Genomic DNA, 12,989 nt, shown 5'->3' with positions numbered 1-12,989 from the left:
CTCTTTTCTGAAGCTCCTCCCCGTCCCTCCCCAGTGGGGTTGCTAGTCTGTTCTGTGGTGGTGTGCTGTGCTGATGTCTGTGCCTGACTCTCATACCTGGCTTCTCCCTTCCTCATTTCCATCTCCCTTTCCAGGCAGCTGCCAAGATTTCCATTTGAATTCCTGCTGTTTTCTTTTCTACTTTTTTTTTTCTCATTTTTTTTTCTTTTTTTGCCGTAGACTTCTTTTCTACTTTTGATGCACATTTGAAATTTTTTATTTTATGTGTATGGGTGCTTTACCTGCGTGTAAGTCTGTGTACCACTTGTATACCTGCCTGGTGTGAGAAGACCCCCGCCCGTCTGCCCTCACAGCTACCCCGCCTGCTTCGAGGAATCTCCGTTGTGGCCAGGTCAAGCTGTTCCCAGGCCAGCAAATCACCCTGAGCCTAGATGGGTCCCTGATGATGAGAAAACGGGATACCTAGAGTCAGACACTTAGAGGTCAGCCTTCGGCCAACAGGAAGACAAAAGGGAACAGGGAGCCCAGAGTGTGCTGAAATGAGCCTTAACTGATTCCCATATATTCAAGATAAATAGACAACCCTGTAACCATATATTTCCCTGACCTGCCCCTAACCTGACCCCATCTCTTATCTGAAACATATTTCCCTGACCTGCCCCTAACCTAACCCCATCGTTTTATCTGAAATAACCACTGAGAATGCGTCCGCTTCTGTAAACATGCTTTTTGCTATATAACCAACCCTGAATTCAGCCCGGCACGCACAGTCACCTGAAGACTGTTGCGTCCCAGGCGCCTGTATGAATAAACTACCTCTTGCTTTTGCATCCAGTGCAGACTAGTCTTGGTTCTTGGGCGTTGTGGTCCCCGAGGGGAAAACACCCAAATCGGATATCTTTCAGGTGCATATGCAGGCCAAGAGAGGAAGGACATCGTAGACACAGGAAGTAGATTTATAGAGGGTTGTCAGCTACTGTGTGGTGCTGGGAACCAAACCTGGGTCCTCTGGAAGAACAGCCAGTGCTCTTAACCACTGAGCCATCTCTATCTTTCTTTTTCTTTTTCTTACAGGGTCGTACTATGTAACCCTGTCTGGACATAAACTTGTTATGGAGACCAGGCTGACTTTGGGCTCACAGAAATGTGCATGCCAGTCTGGCATCAAATGGGTGCATTACCACCTCAGGTAAGCCCCTGTATTTGATCCCCAGCTCTGAAGAGGGACCCAGAAGACATCTTAATCTAATGGAAAACAGAAAATATGGCCACACCTTGGAATCATTGAGACATTTGTTCAGTGAAATAATGCTTTGGCCCCATTCACAAATTCCAATTTAGTTGTTCTATAAAGGAATGCAAGCATGGGTAAGTTCTCATTGTCTGCTCTACCTAGGCAATTGTCATGGTTTATGGTGACAGGCCACAGGCATACCTGTGAGGGCTTATCCACATAAGGGTAGCCTCAGAGACCGTCTGGAGATATCTTGGTCACTCAGTACAAGTGACAAGTCCCATCTTCCGTGTGGGTGGTACTGTCCCCTGGCCAGGATTTCCTGGACTGTGCAGATGGAGAAAGCACACTGAGAATGGTGGATTGTGGGTGTGATGTGACCATCTGCTCCAAGCTCCTACAGCTGTGACCTCCCCACCATCATGGACGCGTGAAAGTGGGAAACAGAAACGTAATACAGTGTGGTACATTCCTTGTTCTCTAGGAGCTGACACGACCAGACACACGGAAGTGCTAAGCCAGGCAAGCTTCAAGGACAGTGAGTGGCCTGGGACATCACTAAGAGCCCCTCTTTACCTAGGGCATGCCAGGCCAAAGGGCAAGATGGCCTGGACTCACTCTGTAGCTCACACTGAGTTTGGGACACCCCCTGACTAACACTGGGGGGAGGCAGTATGAAGTCTAGGATTCTTCTTTATTTAACATTTTTTCACTTATTTTACTTACCCACCAGTTTCCCCTCCTTCTTCTCCTCCCATCCCTCATGCCCCCACCTGCTATATACCCCCCTCCCTAGCCACTCTTCCTTCATCTCCATTCAGAAAGGAGCAGGCCTCCCATTGACTTGAACAAAGAAGGCACTTCGAGTTGAGGCAGGACTGAGCTCCTCTCCCTGAGAGGAGGTAATCCACTGTGGGGAACAGGTGAAAGGCCAGGATAAATCCAGACCCCTCTAGCAGGAAAAATAGAGCCAAAAATCTAGGTTAGCCAGTTCAGTGACTCTGTTTCAGAAACTAGCCAAAGATAAAGTTAGATTATAATCTTAAAAATAATCTTGAGAAACAGGAAGTTCCCCTCTTGTGATTATCACTGGTATTTTTGGAATTTTTCAATGGTCACTGGTATTTTCAGAATTTTCCAGCTTTCTCCCTAACCCAAAATGCCCCCCCCATCAAGACGTCTTGGTTACTCTCCCCCTCACTCCCACCTCTAACCTGCCTCCCACATCCAACCTGCCCAACCCACTCCCTCAAGTTCCCACCCCTCTATGCCTGCTTCCAGTTTACCCAGGAGCTCTCTTCTAGTGCCCAGTTTAGGGGTTCTTTATTTCTTTGATTTTTTTTTGTTGTTGTTGTTGTTGGTTTGAGGCAGAGTTTAGTTTTTGTTTATTGATTGGTTCATTTGTGTATGTTTGTTTTTTGTTATTTCTATTGTGTGGTGAGAGAGGGTCTCATTTTGTAGCCCCAGCTGACGTGGAACATCCAGAGATCCACCTGTTTTTGCCTCCTGAGTGCTGGCTTTGAACTACAGGCCACCACACTCAGCTTTGTTTGGAACAGATCTCATCTCTTTCTGTAGCCCAGACTCTTCCTGGATTCCCTACACAGTCCAGGCTACCCTTGAACTCCTGTCCATCCTGTTGGGGCCAGCCACGATAAGCCAAGTAAGGACAGGTCACCCAAAAGAAGTTCTTTACTTCCAACCATTATCACCTGCCAGAGTAGAACTTGACCATCCATAAATTTAATAAGAGGCCTGAGTCTCAGTAGTTTACCCCGAGGTAATACCTGGTTGCAGGAGGAATCACAAACTGAAATTACCCGACCACCGCCCAAGAACAGACCATTCAAAGGAAATGCCTAACATTCCAAGCACTGTAGATAGGATCACCGGCTAGCGCACATTCACAAGGACACTCCTAGACAAATGTCAGCCAATCAGGGGTCCTGAACCTCAGAAATCTCACACCCCCACCTTTACTACTATAAAAAACCAATTCTAATTGAGCTCGGGGCTCTCCAGTTATTCCAATACATAGGACGTGTAGAGAGACTGAATTTGCAAACTTGATTAAAATAAAGGCTCTTTGCTTTTACATATGGGGCTCGGTTTCCTTGTTGGCTTTTGTGGGGACTTTGCGGATTTGGGGATAACACATCCCACCTCCACCTCCCTAGTGTTGGGATGCCAGAGGCTACACATCAAGCTGAAGCGCATTAGTCAGGTGTTTTATTTTTTTTCTTTTCTTTTTTTTTATATTTGTTTATTTATTATGTATACAATATTCTATCTGTGTGTATGTCTGCAGGCCAGAAGAGGGCACCAGACCTCATTACAGATGGTTGTGAGCCACCATGTGGTTACTGGGAATTGAACTCAGGACCTCTGGAAGAGCAGGCAATGCTCTTAACCACTGAGCCATCTCTCCAGCCCCCAGGTGTTTTATTTTTGCTTGTTGCCATAGATCGGATGTGGGTTCATGCAGGTCTGTGGAAAGAAGATGCAGAGGCACTCTAAGGATGAATTCAGCCTTCTGCGGCTGCAGGGTGAATCAGTCTCTTGCAGACTGACTCACCATACCTTAGCAAAGGACTTTTTATTGTTATCCAATTTATGCCTTTAGCAAGTTAATTTCTGTATACCAAAACCTTTTCTTTAAGCTTCCCAAAGGGACAATATCAAATGCAAATTCTCGATTAAGAAATATCACAGTTTGCCTGGTTTCCCCTAACCAAGTTTTGCATAGGCTTTGCACCTTTAGGAAAGTTTCAGACAGGATTTACATATTTCAAACAGAAGGTACTGGAGACAAAGAGGAGATTAAGGCCAGGAGCCAGAATTCTGGAATAAACCAGCTGCAGTTCCACAGGAGCTCCCTACAGTTTACTAACTCTCAATCTGGGCACATCCTTCTTCATGGCTAAGCTCTAGATATACCTTAGTGAGGTACCACAGAAAGGATGATGTGGCTTTTCAGTCTAGCATGTAAGAAACCCAGGATGTCAATCCTCTTCATCCTTTTCATGGTGACTTGGAGAGAGGGAGGTATCAGAGACCCTCAGGCTCCACCAGAAGAATGAGAATCTGTATTAGAGTTTGCTGGGCTGGAGAGACAACAAAGCTAAGTTTTGTGGCTTCTAGCAGAAGGAGACAGCAGATAGAGGAGTCACATTGGGGAGGTGGTCCATGGTCAGTTCAGGAACTAGCTTCCCTTAGAGCCTGGGATCCAGACCCACTGTGTTAGTGTTAGAGAAGGAACAAGATGGCACCATCTCTGAATTTTCCAGTTCACAAAAAGTTTTTGCTCAGAAGTAATTCTCAAAGGTATGTGTTAGGAATTTTTGCTAACACGAGCTTTCTGCCGATGCAAAAATCCCAATCAAACCAAATCACAACAAGCCAAATTAAAAAATATCCAGGTTTAATGGGATTCCTGTGCTCTCACTCTCGGGTGGCCCCAATTGGAGTGGGGGAGGAAAGAGATCACATGTTTCTCCTTTGGTAGCTCACTTAAATACACTGTGGGAGTGGTTCTGACCCTGGCATGCTGGGATTTGGAGTCCAGAGCAAAGCAACTCCTAGACCAGGGGCTGGGGGCTACACTCCCAACTTAACAATAAGTTCCAAAGACAAGGAGAAACATAAAGGCCATAGCACCTGGGTCATCCAGAAACTAAGGAAAGGAGGGAAGCATTAACATGATTCCTGGAAGTGAAAGACCCCCGTGTGGGGAGACTCTCACTCAAGTCTCAGGATAACACGACCCCCACACACACACCAGTAACTCACGAGAGACCATCCTTGCTGCAATCACACGAGGTTTATTGACAGAACAGGAACCAGTACACTGGGGCCAAAACTCATTTCCCACGCAGGAGAGGAGTTCGACCCCAAGTAGCTGGGAGAAGGGGTATTTAAGGGAAGAAACCACAACCCAGTAATCCAAAGGGCATGGGGAGGGTATCATTGGAAAATTCTGAAAATACCAGTGATCACTGAAAATTCTGAAAATACCAGTGATAATCACAAGGGGGTAACTCCCTGTTTCTCAAGATTATTCTCAAGATTACAATCTAACTTTATCTTCAGCTAGTTCCTGAAACAGAGTCACTGAGCTGGCTAACCTAGATTTTTGGCTCTTCTCTTCCAGCTAAATGGGTCTGGATTTATCTGGGTCTTTCAGAAGCATGGTTTCCTTAGGGTTTCCTAGCCTGGGTGGAATGAGCTTCTTTCAGGGCTTTCTCAGGCAACTCCTATAGTTACAAAGAGTGTGACTAGGTCTGGGAAGTAGAGATCTCCTCTGTAAACACATGGGAAGGAGAGAGTAGTCAGTGAGCCCAGGATCTCCTGGTAGAACAGGACCGGCTGTAGAACAGGAGTTCTCACCGTGTGAATGAGGCTTGAGGTTGAGTCGTTTTGCCAAAACAGATACCGTGATGATTGTCTCCACACACAGGCCTTTGCTCCTGGAGTTGGGGGACACTGTAGGGCAGATCATTTGTTTCTTCAGTGTGTGTGTGTGTGTGTGTGTGTGTGTGTGTATGTATGTATGTATTTTGAGACAGGATTTCTCTGTGTAGCTTTGGAGACTGTTCTAGAACTACCTTTGTAGACCAGACTGACCTGGAACTCACAGAGATTCACCTGCTTCTGCCTCCTAAATGCTGGGATTAAAGGCGTGCACTGCCACTGTCCGACTTCAGGATGTTTTTCTCCTTCTGTTATAAGGATATCATGTCTATATTAAGATGAAAAACGGAGGTTTAGAATGGGATTAAAAATCTTACTAAAATTTGTGTGGTTTATCAGTGTAGGACCCAGCATGAGAAGCTCAATAGATGCCTGGGTTTCAGGAGTTTTCTATAAGGCAATACCTGGTTGCAAGAAAGGCCACAAACTGAGACTACCCAGGCACCACCCAGGAGCAGACCATCCAAAGGAAATTTCTAACATTCCAACTTCCAACCATTGTAGACAGGATCACATGCTAGTAGATACATCCTGCTAATTTAACTTTTCTGGATGTTGCCTTGAAATAATGCCCTCTAGAAGGGCGGGGTACCTCCTCTTGCTGCTGCACCTAGGAAGTCCCCGCAGCTTGTAATGCGTACACAACAAACCTTGCTTTTGCATTTCAGTGAGTCAGTCTCTCTGGTGGTCTTTTGGGGTCCCCATGGACTGAACATAACAATCACAGAGCCACCCAGCTGCTGACTTCAATTCTAATACTAATGGTGCTCACAATTATAGCTAAGACCTGTGAAACAGTCCCTCTGTGTGCAGATTTTTGTTAAAGGGGCCCTTGATTCTTACATTAAGTCCTTAAAGCAATAATGTGAGAACCCCATCACCACTATCTCCAAGGGAAAAAAAGCACCCCATGCCCTCTAGCACATATTGAAAGGAGTGAATAAAGACAGAGTGAATATAAATAAACAGTATGGAAAAGTCAGTTCCACTGAAAGTCGGTTTTTGACCAATCACTAATATTGACCTCTTTTAACTAGATGAACTTGATAATGAAATGGATTGATATTAATAAGAAGTGAAAATTGAAACACTGCTATATGCTGTGAATATGCTTTATTGCCATTGGTCAATAAAGAAGCTGCTTTCAGCCAATGGCTTAACAGAACATAGCCAGGCTGGAAGAGATATAGAGAGAGAGCAGGCAGAGTCAGAGAGAAGCCTTGTAGCTACCCTCAGGAGACAGATGCCTCCTCCGGAACCCACTGGAACCTTGCCGGTAAGCCACAGCCACGTGGTGATACACAGATTAATAGAAATGGGTTAATTTAAGATGGAAGAGTTAGCCAGAAACAAGCTTAAGCTATTGGCCAAACAGCTTTGCAAATAATATAGTTTCTGTGTGATTATTTTGAGTCAGGACAGTTGGGAAATGAACTAGCAGTCTCTGACAACACTGCTATCTGTGTTTCAGAATAACAAAAATTCCACAATTAGCAAAGTGTATTATATGTATGTTGTATCTGTAATACTTATCTACTACTTTGAGGCCAGGAAATACTAATGTAGATGGCATGAACTTGTCTGTAGAAGGTCCAAAAGATTTCACAAAAAGTTGTCAGACTAATGAGCAAACTCTGTAAAAACAAAGGAACAGACTTGGGTGAGATGTGTTTCTCTGCACTGATACTAACCATGAACAATTAGGTTCGTTTTTGTCATACACATAGGGACATAAAGTAGCATATTGGTCAGTTACATGGATCTTGAGGGAACAGAACAGGTCTAGAATATTTGTAAATAAACAATATTCATGCTTACACTACAGGGAACCTCAAAGTCTGCTCATGACGCCCCAAAACCAAGTTCTCAGCACAAAGGAAATTTATTTGCCCCAGAGGGAAAGAGGACAGGGAATAAAAGACAAAGATAGGAGATAGAAGATGAGGGAGAAGGGGAAGGGAACAAGGGAGGGGGGAGGGGTATTTTTCCTGGGGATGGAGGGGGCACGACAAAGGACTGCCTCTGGATAGAGACTTAGCACACAGGCAAATGGTGGTTTATAAAGGTACAAGGGAAAACACCATGTTAGGATGAGATGTTTAATTTTAATTAGGCATGTTAATTAGTTGAGCAAAAGGGGACTTTTGATTGCTGAACTTCAATACTTTGATAGCTGGACCTTGGAAATCAGTCTCAGCAGGAAGAAGTGGTCAAATAAGGGACTACACCCTGATGACTAGCTTTAGAAATGTGATCGACTTTAGGGGGATGGGGGAGAAGGGCAAGGCCTTCCAGAGCCATGCTGGCCTTGCTTGGGCTGGCTAGAGTTCTTTCATACACAACTACATGAGTGTGCTGGATGCCAATGAACTCTTTGCTTCAAAATGGTCAAAATAATAATCAGTCTTATAAATGTAACCTACCACACCAGGGACTGTTAAGACAAAGCAGGAGCTGGGCGGTGGTGGTGCATGCCTTTAATCCCAACACTCGGGAGGCAGAGGCAGGAGGATCTCTTTGAGTTTGAGGCCAGCCTGGTCTACAAGAGCTAGTTCTAGGACAAGCACCAAAGCTACAGAGAAACCTTGTCTTGGGAGAAAAAAAAAGACAAAACAGGATCTTGGGCAAGATCTCGCTGTAAAGGCATCCTTGGGCAGTAAGCTCAGCCAACGCCCTCCTCTCACCCATGAGTTTATGTATGTGGATGAAAGTGTCTGCAGACCAGAACTGCTCAAAGGCATTTTATGTGGGAATTGCTACCCCGAGTTATATTTCCCTGCCCCCATTTGAGGTGCTTATCTGCAAAGAACCTTAACTTCCCTCTGCTCCTGGAGTTGGATGAGGAAGTTTGAGTGCACGTGATTATTCCTTGATCCCTGCCAGGGTCAGGTGACTGTCCCTACTGGGGACAGGTGAAGGTGGAGTGCATGTGATCAGTCCTTGACCCCTACTGGGGTCAGGTAAGAGTTCCTCCTTGGGTCAGGTGACAGTCCCTTCGCAGCCCCTTCCCCATTTGGTGCCATGGTATAAAAGCTAGCCCCAGCAGAACAATAAACGAGCTGCTGTTTCACCTCAACCTCGTGCTCTGTGGATTTCATTCAACCTGGACACCCTCCGCCGAGACTCGTGGTTCCAGACCGTGCTGGCGCAGTAATTTTACATGTGAAACATGTCCTGTCCAAGCTCCCCTTAGCATTCCAACTTCACATGGATGACTCATGTCTAGCAGCATTGGCATTTGATATGAGAGAGAACTTGAACGTATGAGAGGGTGTGTTTAGCTCTGCGCAATCACTGTACATTTTAACAGTGGACTTTTGAAGACCTGCAGCGCCTTTGGTGTAGAGGGAGTGCCTGAACTCTGTTTCCCATGGGTTCTAAGGGCAGGGCTTGTATCCAATCCAGCACCTAAGTCTATCTTAAACCCTTTGCAATTTTGACCCCTATATTGAATTCTGTTCCTATACTGATGTCTTTTTTTTTTTTCAATGGTTTTTCAAGATAGGTTTCTCTGTGTGGACCTGGCTGTCCTGGAACTCACTCTGTAGACCAGGCTGGTCATGAACTCACTGAGATCCGCCTGCCTCTGGCTCCCAAGTGCTGGGATTATAGGTGTGTGCCACCACCAGGCCCCTGGTGTTTTAAATCACCACCTCACGTGTAACTGGACTGGAATGACATTCCTCCTGACTTGTGCTTTATTTGGGGATTGTAGGTAGCTGTCACCATGCTGGCTGTCCCGTTGTCAGCACAGACCATCTTCTCCCTAGAACCTTTATCCACTTTGCACACAGGTGAGACAGAAACCTCCTGACTGCGATGAAAGAAGGGAGGAAAGGTCATGCACTGAACAAGAACAAGTGGACGGGGTTACTCTTCTCGGAACTGAAGGAGTTGGAGACCACACATAGATACTCTCCTGCATCCTCCAGTCTGAGCGGAGCTACGGTGAGCCTGTGCTTTTCAGGGAACAGTGACATCCTACTGTTGAAATCCAGGGGCTTGCTGTTAAAGAGCCAACTGATGTCAACTCCGGCAACAGGTGACATGCAGGTGAGGACTGCAGCATTCTGTCTTTCACTAGAGTGTGGTTGACCGGGATGGTGGGCTGAGTCCCAATCTCTGTGAAGAAACAGAAGAGACCAAATGAGAGATTCAGCTACAGAGATCTCAGCCAGCCCCTCTCTGATCCACAGGCACCTAAAAAGACCTTTTCAGTGGGGAATTTAGGGCCTGGGCTACACCAGACATCTTGTGCTTGCAATCCTTCCACCTGTGTGATCCTGAGTCAGCCAATGTGTTTCCTGGGTCTCTGTTTCTCTATAATAAGACACACGGTGAGTGATCATTGCCGTGTCTGTAAGTTAAGCAAGCTTAAATAAGGACCTGACCTTGGGATGGGGAGTCTATTACGTTTGCCTAGCTATGACACTCCTCTAGGATGGACCCCTGGTGATAAACAGTTGCCATGAGTACCTGCAAACCTATGAGAACAGCTTGCTGATGGCCTGGGCACCCATTCAGCTCTGCTCCTCAAGTTGAGACATGGCAGAAGGAGATGCCCAGGAGACCAAGCTTATATATGACTGTCATAGTGGTGGGCTAGCTGTTTACACGTGCCAATAAAGCCTTGTGCCCTCTCAACAGAAATTCCAATCCCAGTCCTGGAGACAAGGTTCCTAAGGTCATCTGGGGTGGAGTCTGGGACAGAGGTCTGAAGTTGGGGCTTCTTGGTGCTCACATCTGTCTGAGGATCTCATGTTCTCCTCAACCATGACCAGCCTGAGTCTCTCAGGGTCCATCTCTGCACGGCATTCATAATGACAGCTCTGAGAGCATTGGCTGAGTCTTCTGCCGTTAGCCGAGTTACCCACTGCGCGTTCTCCCCTCTTCAGGGTAGATTTGGGGAGGTAGGCACAGGGCAACCCTGACACTCCTGTGTGTGAAGAGGAATGACTCCCTGCCCAGCACCTACAGGTCAGAGTCACTTACTGTACACTTGGAGGTGGGCATGTATTACTTCTTAGAGATTATGTGTTCCCAAGCTTTCTAGGGTGCAGATCCCTGTGTCTTCCTGGTTGACATTCTGGATCATCATGGAGTCATCCTTAGATATTTCTTCCCTGCTGCAGGTTTTATTCCCAAGTTTAAGTAAATCCATGGCCTTTTCATAATGGGCGATTGTAAAATCTCTGTTTACATCTTGCCCTTTGTACCAGTGGAAGGAAAGTAGGTTCTCTGCCTGATTAGGAACGCAGAGAAGACCCTTCACCCCTTCGGCAGCAGAGAACCACATTTCTTTAGTATTTCTTAGCGCCATAGCGGATGAGAGCCAGTGTAGGGCCAAAATATGCAGGCCCATATTTCTACATTGTATGGCAGCCAGAATTCCAGGCCAGTTTGCACCTGCCACACAGAAGGTGGTCACCTAGCCTTTCCAGACAAACTGATGCCATCCTAAACAAAGGGTCAGGATATGCTAATGTCACTCTGCTCCTTCTTTGTAATTTGGGAGGTCAGCGTAGGAAAGAGGTGTTAATTTAGTCTATGTGACAGAGCAGGCATAGATAGGAAGATGTGACAAAATGGGCATAGAAAGGTGTGGATGTGACCAGAGTCATTGTCCTGGCTACCTAGAAAACAGAATGCTAATGATTTCCCCCCTCAGTTTATGTTTTTGGTATAAAAAGCTGTTTGGAGAATAAACACAGGTGAATTTTCAGGATGTGAACTCAGGATTTCCTGAGGGATCCCTGAAAACTCCCTCCCAGTAAAGTCATGTGAGTTGTATCAATTATTCCCATGCCTCCCCACTGGTCAGAGAAATAATTTATGGTCCAGGCTTGTCCTGCAGTCCCGCAGGTTAAAAGTGAGACTAGAAGAGAGAAAAGTCCATCAGTATGGGTCCCACTGTGTCCTGAGCAGGTGAGTGCAGCCTCCTAAGGGGAAGTGTCTTAAAGCCTAGGAATGTAGGTATGGGTGTGCCTGTGCATTTGATGCACGAGAGCAGCAGGACAGGTCCCTGGTGCCCCTGGAGCTGTGTCCTCGGCATGGAATTCTCTCCTGCATGGCTCCTGAGTGTCAGCATGGCTCCCTGTTCACTGCCCTCAGCTCTCTGCTCACACTCAAGAGCACATTTGGGTTGGGGATGCTTTCCCTGACCTACTCCTCTTGAGACCATTTTCTTGCTCTGTTCCCACTGTGTTTGCAGTCAACCCTGGCTGAACCTTCTAGGTGCCCTGACTGTTATCAGTCCACTAGAACCAGGGCTTTGGGAGGACAGGGGTTGGACTGCTCTTCTGGGAAGGCCCAGTGCTGGGACAGGCTTAGATACCTGTAAATGAATGGATGTGACCTGAGAGTACATGGATTTATTTACCACGTTCTCAGAGCTAAAGATAGTTTTTGTTTGTTTGCTTTTTAGAGGCAAAGTTTCTCTGTGGAGACTTCACTGCCTGTAACCCACCTCAAACTGGCCTCAAACTCACAGTAATCTACCTGCCTTAGGCTCCAGTGTTAGCATCCAGGCACACCTGGTTCCTCCCCTTGGGCACCTGGCAGAGTACCTTACCCCTTCCTTATCCCTGTGTGAATGCCAGACAGTACCCTGTCCCTTTAAAAGGCAGAAATCTACCTACTCTTTTTCCTCTTCTTCCTCCTCTTCCCCTCTCAGCATCGCTCTGTCTCTCTTTCCCTCCTCCCCTCCCCACAAACAGCTCTATGCCGTTTCTCTCTCTCCTCTCCCTTCTCTCCCCCACAATAAAACTCCCCACTAAGCTCTGCCTGCATGGCCTGAACTCCCCTATCATCTCCCCCTTTTTTCTAAAATAAGACAGAGCCAAACCAAATACAACTATATACAATAGAAGGAAATAATAAATATAAAGTTACAAACAACAAACAATGTTAAGCAAGAAACATATAACAAAAGTTTTACTAAACATTCTATTTCAGGGAGTCCAAATAATGTAGATGGTAACTACAACTATCTAATCTTCAACTCCATCAAAGATCTGAGAAGGAAAATAATTTTACTCAAGCAGCCCAACAAATGCAACAAATGGAAGAGACAACTGAATACCTGGGCAATCACCCAAAGTCTTGTATGCAATGTTGAGTCAACCAACTTTGGCTAAGGCCTGATGTAACTGACATGCCATTTTTCAAAGGCAAGAAACCTTTTAGGACTCTCTCACCCTGTCTTGGCAAGATAAGACAACCCTGCTTTTATCCATTTACGGATATTTTGTAATTCTGTCAGTGTTTGAGGTATGGGGCTTTTTCC

At 46.0% G+C, this 12,989-nt stretch overlaps 1 pseudogene; it reads right to left on the bottom strand.

Annotated features, from left to right (window-relative positions):
* Positions 1–6,960: 6,960 nt before the first annotated feature.
* LOC125398772 (cell adhesion molecule CEACAM15-like) lies at positions 6,961–11,024 on the bottom strand (annotated as a pseudogene).
* Positions 11,025–12,989: the final 1,965 nt, after the last annotated feature.

Source organism: Myodes glareolus, chromosome 1 (assembly GCF_982192425.1).
Source record: "Myodes glareolus chromosome 1, mMyoGla1.1, whole genome shotgun sequence".
Lineage (NCBI taxonomy): Eukaryota > Metazoa > Chordata > Mammalia > Rodentia > Cricetidae > Myodes > Myodes glareolus.
Note: the sequence above shows the minus strand (reverse complement) of the source record. Positions and strands in the feature narration are given on the sequence as shown.